At 41.5% G+C, this 12016-nt stretch overlaps 1 protein-coding gene across 1 annotated transcript in view; it reads left to right on the top strand.

The window, feature by feature from the left end:
- The window catches only part of MORN4 (MORN repeat containing 4), a 441841-nt gene that overhangs the window by 357991 nt on the left and 71834 nt on the right, over window positions 1–12016 (top strand). The window lies entirely within an intron of this gene.

Consider the following 12016-nt stretch of genomic DNA (forward strand, 5'->3'; position numbering starts at 1 on the left):
CAGAGGAGCTCCAATGTGATTGTGGACAGGCTAAGCAGATGCATCCTCCGTCCTCACGAGTGGTCTCTCAATCCGAGTGTGGCGGCGGAAATTTTCAGCCATTGGGGCCAGCCATGCTGCGACCTTTTCGCCTCCCCGTCAAACACAAAATGCAGCAACTTTGCCCTCTTCCCCCTCACGGGGAGTCACTGAGAGATGCGTTGATTCACGATTGGCTCACTGGTCTCCTTTATGCTTATCCTCCGAGTCCTCTGATTCCCCTTGTTCTAAGGAAAGCTATTTGGTTGAGAAGCAAAGTGATCCTTATTGCCCCATTCTGGCCTTGTCAGGTATGGTTTCCCTTCCTCCAGCCTCATCTGCTACAACCTCCTTGGATTCTAGACACTCGTCAGGACCTCATATCTCACCCACAAGGGCTGACTCCCCCGAATCTGTCCACTCTCAAGCTGACGGCTTGGTTTCTCCACTTTCGTTAGTTGCCAGGTAGGAAACCCTCTCTTCACCCGTCTGTGATATTATCTTGGCCTCTCATAAACCATCCACCAGGAAACTTTACAGGGACAAATGGGAAAAGAGTCTCTATTTGGTCACATAATCAGAAGCTAGATCCGTTCTCTGCCCCCGTAGCCACTATTCCTCATTACCTGGCTAAACTGTTTGACAATGGGGCATCAGCTTCCACCATTCGAGTCCATCTAGCAGCTGTTTTCAACTTCCATAATGGTTCAGATGGAGTCCCGCTCATTTCCTCTCACCTTTGCAAGACTTTCCTCAAGGGTATTTTCCACAGCAGGCCTCCCATCAGGCAGTGGGTGAATGCATGGAATCTCTCCTGGGTTCTGCAGTCTCTTTCTCTGCCCCCCTTTGAGTCTGCTGCGACATGTGATCTAAAATTCTTGTCATGGAAATCCTTATTTCTGGTGGCTATCACCTCAGCCAGATGAATTTCTGAATTGCAAGCATTATGTATCAAGAGCCCATATCTGATCTTTCATAAGGACAGAGTATCACTTCATACTAACCCATCCTTTCTCACCAAAGTGGTTTCTCACTTTTCGATTAACCAGTCCATTGAGCTCCCTGTATTCTTCCCAAATTATTCAAACAAGGGAGAATACTGCCTACATTCCTTGGATGTTAGAAACGTTTCTATCTGGACAGAACTAAATCCTTTCGCAAGTCAGACCAACTTTTCATTTCCTTTGCAGGTCCTAGAATGGGAGGTGCAGTATCGAAAGTTACTTTGTCTAAATGGCTCAGGGATTGCATTGCATTCTCATATTCGCTTACAGATGGATCTCAGCCTGGCCAAATCAAAGCTCATTCAACTAGGGCTATTGCAACATTGGTTGCCTTCCACGCTAGGGCCTCCATGGATGACATTTGTGCAGCTGCCATTTGGGCTAAGCCCCATACCTTTATCAAGCATTACAAATTGGATCTGATCTCCAGGGGAAGAGCGGCCATTGATTCAATGGTTCTCAGGAATGTTCTTCCAGAAGGGCCACCCAAGTTCTCCAAGTAGCTGGGGACTCTGTCCCATCAGTGATGAATAGGAAGAAGATTAACAACTTCAGATAAAGAAGTTATGTCTTACCACAACGTTCCATCTGAGTTGTTGATCTTCTTCCAGTCATCACTCCCTCCCACCAACCCCCTCCAAAGGTTGCTGGCGGATCTTCTGGATCTTTGTGGTGTCTTAGGGTTTCTGCGCAGAGATGGCCTCTGACTTGTTGTTTCTTCTATATATTGCATGCAAACTCGATCTGAGGTAACTCTGTGAAGGGCATTGTGGGTAGCAGCTTAGCTCATGAGTTTTTGGTGCACGCTAGCTTGGTATAAGGCCGACTCTGTTCCGAGGGCTCGGAACCGAACCCATCAGTGATGTCTGGAAGAAGATCAACAACTCAGATGGAACGTTATGGTAAGACATAACTTTTTTTCCTGCTTATTTACTTTCAAAAGACAGAATAATCTTCATCCTGCACTTTTGACAGATCCCTTTCTAAACCACTATTTAAGAAAGCCTTCATTGATTTTCTTATTGAATATACCAGTGCTTAGCTGTGCTGTAATCATCATCATCTCTCTTTTTCCCATTTGGGGTGTAGTGTCACCTGTCGCCATGTCTCTCTGTTCAGTACCACTCCCCTACCTTCTTTGACACTCATGCCTGAGTGTTGCAGGCCTTCTGTCACACAATCCATCCACCTCTTTGCTGGATGACTTTGTTTCTTCTTGCCTTCTTCCTGTCTCTCCCAAATCTTCTTTACCAGATTGTCTTCTGCTTTTCTGTGCATGTGCCTGAACCAATGAAATCTATTTTCGTTGACCTTTTCTACAGTTGGAGCTACTTTGGCTTTTGCTCTTATAGCCTCATTTCTTGGTCTGTCCTATAGTGTGCATTCTACCACCCCTCTCTGGCACTTCATCTCCATCACCTCTAGCTTCCTCAGCTTCTCTGCCTTTACTGCCCAGGTTTCTGTGTCATACAGTAGTAGTGGTTGCACCACTGTTTTATACACCATACTTTTCAGCTTCTTCTGTCATACACTACCTCTGACACACTGCGCCACTTGGCTGCAGCCCCTCTGATTCTAGCTTTGGCCTCCTCATTCAGACATACTTGAAGATGTTATCCTGTTCCACTGTTTTCCCTTCTATCTCAATTCCAACTTCTGATTTTCCTCAGTTGCTGCAATTGCAGTCAACTTATCTGAACTCACCCACGTGTCTTTAGTTTTGCATTTTATTCCCCAATCCTTTGCTGAAGTTCTTCCTCAGATTCTGTCAGTAATGTCACATCATCTGCATACATCAACTTTCTCGATCTGTTTGCTTATGTAGTCCACCACCAGTATGAATAACACTGGACTCAGAGTTGAACCCTGATGCACACCCACTCCCACTGGGGATCCCCCAGTGAGACCAAACATTGTACTTGAGTCATTGGGTCCTTTTGCATAGCCTGTACTAATTCTAACAATGTTTCCAGGACTTCGAACCACTAAAGGCATGCCCAAATCAATTTTCTTGGAACCTTGTCATATGCTTTCTCCAAGTTTAGGAATGCCCAGTTGGACTCTTTCCTCATCTCTAGCTCTTTCTCAATTATGTCACACTGCAAACATTGGGTCAGTTGCATCCTGATATGAATCAGAACTACTCAACTTCCATCTTACTTTCTACTGCTTTGCATATTCATTTATCAGTCACCCTCTACAGAACCTTCATGCAAATGTGAAAGGAGTTTGATACCTCTGTACTGCCCACAGTTGTGCATGTCCCCTTTATTCTTCAACACTGGCACTAGTATGCTCATTCTGCAGTCATCTGGGATATCCCTTTCTCTCCATAACACTATAAGTACCCTCAGGAGCCATTTCTCTTCTGCCTCACTCAGCATCTTTATCATGTCTGCTGTGACCTCATCTGAGTCTGCTGCTTTTCCTGACTTCATTTTCCTTAGTGCTGTTCTTACTTCTTTTATAGTGGGCTTATCCTATTCTCTCGTCATAGGCTATGTCTGGGGCAGTACAGCTTCTTTTTTTTTTCATTCAGAAGCTGCTGAAAGTATTCCTTCCATCTGCCTTTGATATCCTGTGGACTGGTGAGTAGGTTGCTGCTAGCATCTCTTATGAAGTGTGTCTGACTATCTTCCTTATCTTTTTGTCTTTGCCTTGTAACCTGATATAGTTTTTGTGCCATCTACTGAATCACTTTCCAGAAGCTGTTAGAGTGCCTCTGATGCCTTGTTCTTCGCTATTGCATATCCTCTCTGCCTATTTGTTAGTCAGCCAATATTCCTACCTAGCCTGATCTGTCTTTTTTGTCTTTCACTTTTGCCTGCACTCCTCCTTTCTTTTGATGATTTTCTGGATTTCTGTATTTCCCCACCAGCTTTACTTATTTACGTTATTTCCATGTCTGGCTCAACCACATGTCTGTTCTGTATTCCTCAAACATGAAATTTTGAAGTGATGCTCATACCTCTCAACTGTACAGATTTTCACAGAATGTCCAGATTTTTACCTCATATTTTTGGTCTGTTTCTCAGTAAAAAATTTTTTTTTCTGGCAAATCAGTGAGGACTGAACACAAAAAGTAATGACATTTATTATTTATTTATTTTATTTTATTTGCATTTGTTTACTGGGATGGTCCAGCTGGGCCAGAAGTACCCATTATCAGTGGAGTTCTGGGGAGAAAAGCTCCACATGTAAGACATTTCACATACAATACATAATTTACATTAATAAAGACATTTAGTACATATTATTGGCAGCTTATACAATTGGTGAAAAAACAGTACATAAGTAATCAAAGATATTATACAAGCAGTACAGAGTATATACACGAAAACATTCCAAGAGTAATTTTCAGCTAGCAAAATTTATATACGACATACATTTGAGATTCAGACTTCATTCCGCTCTGAATATTCATGCTAATGCAAAACCTGTTATTTTATTATTTTATCAACTTTCAAAGTTTGTAAGAGCAATAGTTAAAATTTGTCCCTATTTTTGGTTCTTTGTACCCCAATATTTATGGCTTTGTCCAGATTTCCTGCCCTAAGAGGTTGAGAGGTATGGCTGTCATTCTTCAACTCCACCAGTTTTTCCTGCCGAGCTGCTAGAGCCCCATGTAATTCCTTGAAGTGTTATACTTTCGCTCCAGTCAACTTCCAGGTCTTCAGCCTGATTTCTGTTGACCTCCAAGACTTATCTGACCAATGCCTGCAGCTGATTTTGGCAACCAGTAGTTTATGCTGTTGGCTGACTGTTTCACTGGGGATGACTTTGCAATTGCTGATTCTACTCCACTGCCCTTTTCTTACTAGGAGGAAGTCTACCTGAGTTGCATGCCGGCTGTTCTTGTATGTGATCTTGTGACCGTTTCTCTTGCTGAACCATGTGCTGGTCACCATCAAGCCATTTGCCAGACAGAAATCTAGAATGGCCTCTCTTTCTTTATTCCTGTTGCCCCACCCACACACTCCTTGTATCCTGTTCTATGTGACCTGATATGTGCATTCAGATTACCCATTATCAACACCAACTCATGTTGTCCTGCATTATCTTATAGGTTCTGTAGCTGTTATCTGAATGCACTCTATTCTTTACTGTCACAACCTTGTTGTGGGACATAGGCTGAGATTATGATTACTGCCCTGATTGCCATGGCTCTGTCCCTTATTCTGATGACATTTTTCACTGTTTTCTGATGAGATTTTTCACTGTTTTTTGAAGCCTCTCTCTCACCACAATTCCCATATCATTTCTAGCCTGTTCTTCTCCTGAGTAGTAGACTCTGCATCCCAAACCAAGAGGCTTTGCTGCACTGCCCTTCCATCTTTGTCTCCTTGATACATAGGATGTCCAGCCTTCTCCTTACCGTGATGTCATCCATCTTGTCAGTGAACCTATATTGACTGTAGCAGTTAATAGTTCATATTTGGCAGGTTGATTGGTTTTACAGAGCTATCCTATGTATCCCAGGGTGGGCAACTGGACACTAGCCAGCAAGTAGCTTGTTGGCCCAGGGCTGCTGGGTTTTATGGCAGGGACACACTGGCCATTAGAGTCACATAAACCCCTCCTACTGTTAGCATGGGTCCCTGGCATAGTTTGTAGTAACCCGGATCCTCAACCCACTTATCAGTGGCAAATATCCATGGCCATTTGGGTCTATATTACAAGATCAAAACTTTAGTTAATCGAATAACTAAAGATCAGTTTTGTAATATCGAAACCTAAAAATGTTGAACGGCTGATTTAACCCAGGGAAACACTTCCCTTGGCCACATCAAAAAAAAAAAAATAAATCCCAGTTCAAGTGGGGGGCTGTGCACCCTCTCCAACTAAATATACCAACTCTGAGATTACTCCAAATTGGAGAAAAGGGCATAATCCACATAAAAGCGAAGGGAAGTGTTTCCCTGGGTTAAATCAGCCATTTGACATTTTTCAGCTTCGACATTACAAGATCGATCTTTAGTTATTCGATTAACTAAAGTTTCAATCTTGTAACAGAGACCCAGCCATTTGGTGACATTAGTCAACAGAACTGAATCACCTAGAACTAATTTTTACACCATCAAATGGCTAGCCTTGACAAGGAGGGCAGTTTGTGATCTGTGTTCTCCCATCTTGAGAAGACTGCACACCACAGTGGATGCCCAAATGGTTGGCCAATACAACTCTTCATCATGTAGGGCACCATGTAGGGTCTGACCACAGCTCCATTCTTGGATAAGTTTGAGATGGAAACACTCAGCATGTTTTTGAAAGGTGGTAGGAACCCCATAAAGACACATGGAGAACTCCTTATAGGGAATGGCCAGAGGTCAGGATCAAACCTTGTATCTTGTGCATGAGAGGCAAAGACCTTAACCATTTTGCTAACTGGTACTCCTACTATATATTAACTGTTAAGTATAATGTAACCTAACTGTAAATGTAATCATCTTTCTCCACACTGGGCATCTTACCATTAAGTATATTGCCTTTTGATTTGATAATTTTCCTCCATAAAATCCCTGTATTGCCCCTTCCACATCTCCTTGTCCTGATATGTTAACTAATCCCGTGTTCTTTCCTCATTCTTGATTCCAATTTCTTGTGCTCTTCTCACTTCTGTATCTTCCATTCCCTTTACTTTATTCTGCTTCGTTCAATTCAGTTCACCTTTTCATTCTGTCGCTTCATGTTGTTCCTGGCAGTTATACTTACCCTGTTCTCTGTATCCTTTTTTGGCTGCTTCCACTATATATTTCTCTCTGTATTTTTAACCTTCGTACATGATGATCTTTACTACCTCATATCCTTTCCATCTTATATTCCATCTTGTATGTTGCCTGACTCCTGGTTGATTTTCCTTTGTGCTCTGTTATATATGTGTATGTGTGTTGTGTGTGTATATGTGGGAATGAGAAGCAGTGTTAGAAAAACTATGTATTAGCTAGTTAAAAAGGCACTGATGTAACAGCAAGACATGCATTTCATTCCTCATTGTGAAGGTTCAGAATAGTGACAGTAAATTTACCTAAAAGACCTTGAAGGTGTGGAGCGTGAGGGTCTATGTCAAGTCTTCGAACGCTTAAAATTTCGAACGTTACATGGTCGAGACCAAACGTTCAAAGTTTCAAGTGTTTGAAGATAGACTTTCAACGGTGTTGTATGATGCAGATAGGGAGAATTTCCCTTTTCTGCACTGAAGTGCGGACTCGGAGTTGGTATATTTACGTGGGGGGGGGGCAGGGGGGCTTGCCCCCCTGCTCACACTGTTAAGGTGTGTTTTTCATTTCTTATTTTTTATGTGATATTCGAACATCCAAATGTCAAACATTTGGTCTCGACCATGTAACGTTCAACATTTTGGATGTTCAAATATTTAACATAGACCCGAGTGTGACACCCAAACTGGGCTAACTAGTGGAGTATACCAGAAGAAATCACTCGTCTGGACTAGTTTGGGCCTACAGCCTGGGACTTGTAAAAGGCCGTCTGTTTCTAGAAGGGATTGTATGGGAATTTAATTGGTGGAAAGTAGCCACAGGTACTATTTTATCTTTGTTTTGACCTGAATACCAGCTGGATATTATCTTGGTTTATGTTGTAGATTTTGAATAAACCTGTGATTTTACAAACTAATGCCTTCAGTGGTTCCATGAAATTACTATGGTGGAAACTGATGACAGCTGACAAAGGAATCACCGTGTACCATTTCTGGCAATACACCTGCAGTCAAGTTCAGTACATTTTAGGCTGTTAATTCCCTTTGATTCTTGCTGTTGCTTCCCTTGAAGAGTTTATGTTGCTGGGTATTTTTTATTCCTTCCCAACAACCCCTCTCATGGATATCTAATTGAAAATGCTCATTGAATCAAAAAGAAATTTGAGACTGATCAGAATCAGAAGCTGTTGCAGCAGAATCTGGTTGATTTGGCTAATATGACTTCTAACCTGAAGAATGCACCTGCCATGAAAAAACTAACCAAGGTGGATGACACTCCAGTAGAGAAAGACATCTATTTTGCCAGATCCTTTGCAGAGATCCACAAGAAATTGGAGGAAATGTGTAAGATTATGCAAATAGTTAAACTGATGTTGTCTTTTTCATCTGTTCCTCAGCCGATGGGTCTATGATGCAACCTCGGCCACTTCAAAAGACTTGGATCTGTAGCTCAAGCTCCTTACTTTACCCACAGTCCTCCTTTCTAGTTAGAATTACTTTAGATCTTGTTTGCCACTTCTGTGAATGGACATGGTCTCCATAGCTCAGGCATTTGGAGTAATTTTTGGATAAGTGCTATCTTTATAACTTTTCTGGCTCTTCCTCCCACTCTACTTCATTTATAACCTTAAACAAAAAAGACCTGTTTGTTCTAGTTTATCTTCCTTTTTGAAGTAGGCCTTTTTGTACCTGAATATTTTCCCTCCTGCTGCTACCTGTGTATAGGTACCTCTCCATATTACCATTGTTGGTAATTATATCCGTTTATCATCATTGGTAATCTCTCCCCTTTTCTATTTGTTCTACCTTTCCTTTTCATTTCGTAGGTAAATACAGTGTTAGGCAAGCTGACTGGGTTTAAAAAATATACGTCCTGTGGGCACAAAATACCTAACTCCAGTACCCATCAGGAGTGTGTATATTGATTGGGCTCTGCCCACGTAGACATTGAATGTGAAATATGTGTAGGTTTCGACCATGCCCTGGCTGAATGCCACAACAAGTTGGTATTCAAGGATGTCCTTCTATAGCACTATTGCAGTATTCTTCACCTTAAGGATATCCTGCCAAGGAAAACCCAATGTCTGTCCAGTATACCAAAGCCTTTAGATATTGCATTTGCCATACCTCACATGTATACTCCCTGTTCAGGGCATGTGGCATAAAAGTGATGTACAGACACAGTTATTCAGACGTTTTTGGCTACCAGTCCAAACACCATCACTCATCAGTTTAAGTGCCCTTTTGCTGTTCTGAATACCTAGCCATCAGATAAGGGCCCTGTTAGGGTCTTTTTACTTTGGTCTTTTTACCTTTCGGTTATCTAGAGTTCATGTCATCCAAGAAGGGAAAATTTCAGTGTGGGAGGCAGATTCCCCAGAAGGATCATCGCGAACAGTGTCTTTTTTTGTCTAGGTGCTTCACACTGTTTGTCCTGTTTTGTCTATGAAGCATTTGTGCCCAAGTTTCTTGGAAATCAGTATCTTCTGTGGGCATCTGTCTCAAGAACCAGAGGCTTAAACTGCTAGCTAGGAGTATCATGATGAAATCTTGTAACCCCGAGGACCATTAAGTAAGAAGAAGGCTAGATTCTTTGGCTGTCCAGCCTCCAACAGATGTTTCTCTAGAAGCAGGTGATAGCTCCGTAGGCCATCTAATGTCTACTACATCGGATTTCCCAGTCGAAGGTCGACATGGATCTTTCTTTCGCATGTCCTCTGACGCTTTGCAGGGGGAGCAAAGTTGATCATCTCAGGGGGCCCTAGAGGGATTTCATAGATTCTGGTCAGTGAAGGGGGTTCCAGGTACTCTTACTAAATCTCATGAAGGGTCAGAACACCCAGTGTTTGTTAGGGCTGACATACCTACCAAGAAAAAATGGAAGACTAAGCACACTTCTGGATGCCTTAAGGATCCTCAAAGGGAATAGCAGGAGTTTACTCAAGACTTTGTTTAATTCCTTAATAGCCCTGAAGCCCTCCCCAAGGGGTTTCTGTGCCTACGCCCCCTTGGACGTCTTCTACTTCCAGATGGACTAGGGAACACGATTCCTCAGATGAGAATTCAGAGTCTGATGATGGTTCCTTGTCTTACCAGATGCTTTTGGCTTATGGTTCTGATAAATAAGAGACTGTTAGTCCTGAGTCTCCCTATGAGGAATTGTCTTTTGGAGACACTATAGCTAGATAATGGCAGACTTCATTCAAATTCTTCTCAAGTGTCTGATATCCAAAAAAGGTATTATGAACTGCTTCAGGTGAACACTCCTAAACCTTCCTCAATACCTGCTGTGTTGACTGCTTTGTTAAACACCTTTGATGCTGTTTCTATGTCTCCTAATTCTTAGCCTCCCTGCTCCTAATAAACGTGGCAGGTTCTATTTATAACGTTTCTGAGGATTGTCAGTTCTTAAATTTAAGTGTCCTTCTGTTGAGCCTGCTGTGGTGTCGGTCTCGTGTAAGAAGCCTTCTAAATTTTTGCCCTCTTCCAAGCTTCTGCCTTCAGGCAAGGATAGTAGGGCAATGAAGAGAATTGGTAAGAAGGTTTGTACTGCTTCTACTTTATCCTTTCTGGCCAACAATTACCAGACCCACTTGACCAGATATGCCCTGGCCTTGATTTCCTGGGCTTGTCAGGTTCTTTCCGACTTCCATAATTCTGAGACAAAATCTTCTACTCTTTGTATTTTGGGTTCTGTTTCTCAGGTGGCTCGCCACTCTGTCAAGTGTAGCTATGATGATGCTGATGCCTCTTCCAGAGCTGCTGCCTTTGGGTCTGTCATGAGGTGTTACTCTTGGCTTTGCCTGTAGTCATTACCTGAAGACATTAAGGGCAAGTTACTGGATGCTCTTTTGGATAATAAAAAAAATTCTTGGGGATTGCTGCTGCTGCTGCTATGTTCTTGTGGCCTTTGATCTGAAGGATCTTTGCCTTCATATTCCTATTCACCCTCTTTCCAAGAAGTTTGTTTATCTGTTTCTTCCTCTCATTTTCAGTTCTCTGCTTTGTCCTTAAGCCTCTCTACTGCCCAAGGGTAATCATAAAATGCCTTGCTCATGTGATTGCCATTTGCAGGCTGCAATGCATTCAGATGTTTCCTTGTTTAGGCAACCTGTTGCTTTGGCACCTGCTTCGGCACCTTCTATCAGTTGTCTGTTACAGAATCTGGAGTTCACTATATTTCTCCTTCAAAGTCTAGGGCTCACTATCAACTTTCAAAAGTCTGTCCTGAATTCATCTCAAGATAGTGTGTATCAAGGTTGTAAGATTTCTAGTTAATCACTGTATATTAATCAGATCAGACAATAGTAGTAGAAGTAGTGAACGTAAACTCATCTTAAGTCAAAACAAAACAAAAAGTAATAATAGAAAATATATAATTGTACAGCATTACTAAGTATTCAAAAGTAATCCAGGCAAGGCAGGCAGTCTGTTTCTAGTCGAAAATCCTTTATTAAGTACACAGACAAGCGATCCAAGTAAAACAAAAATAGAGTAATAATTTCCTCACAAGCTTTCTATATATATATATATATATATATATATATATATATATATATATATATATATATATAATACTTTTTATCAGGCATGGGAGTGGTTTATTGTGCTGTAAAACAGTGTTATTGGTACACATGTTAATTCACATCCCTTCCCCCATCAGTGTGACATTCAAGCTGGTCCTGCCCTACCTAGTAGCTGTCATAATAATATATAACCCTTATGTACTTTAAATAAAATTTATAATGATGTGGTACATCTTATTTACCCAAATTTATTAAGTAGATTAAATACTGCGGTGGTGTTGCTGCGGTAGCGTTGTCGACTCACAGTTAAACGTTGCCCGTTCGATTCTCAGTTAGAGCATCTTCTGTGTGGCGACATGCATGAATGGGTGTTCCTTCGTTGAAGGTTGTGCGTTAGGCCCAGCAACCCAGCACGTCAAAATCTACTGCCAATCATTAGCGGACCGAAGTTCCGCTGTGGCGACCCCTAACCGGGAAAAGCCGAAAGAAACAAACAATTAAGTAGATTATTAAGTCTGTGATTTTCTCCAAGACAATATACTACATGGCTGGAAATATATTAACCTTAGTTCATTTGACAATCAAAAAAAAAAAAATATATATATATATATATATATACATTTTACATGTAAAAATCAGTTTCTATTTTCATAACCTATTGCTAACAAAGATTGCTTTTGTCCTTCTAGACTTCTTCAGGTCTGTGTACAAGAACCCTAAAAACCTATATAATTGTATAAATAGTTAGTATT

Source organism: Protopterus annectens, chromosome 14.part0, assembly GCF_019279795.1.
Source record: "Protopterus annectens isolate FY-2018-M chromosome 14.part0, PAN1.0, whole genome shotgun sequence".
NCBI lineage: Eukaryota > Metazoa > Chordata > Ceratodontiformes > Protopteridae > Protopterus > Protopterus annectens.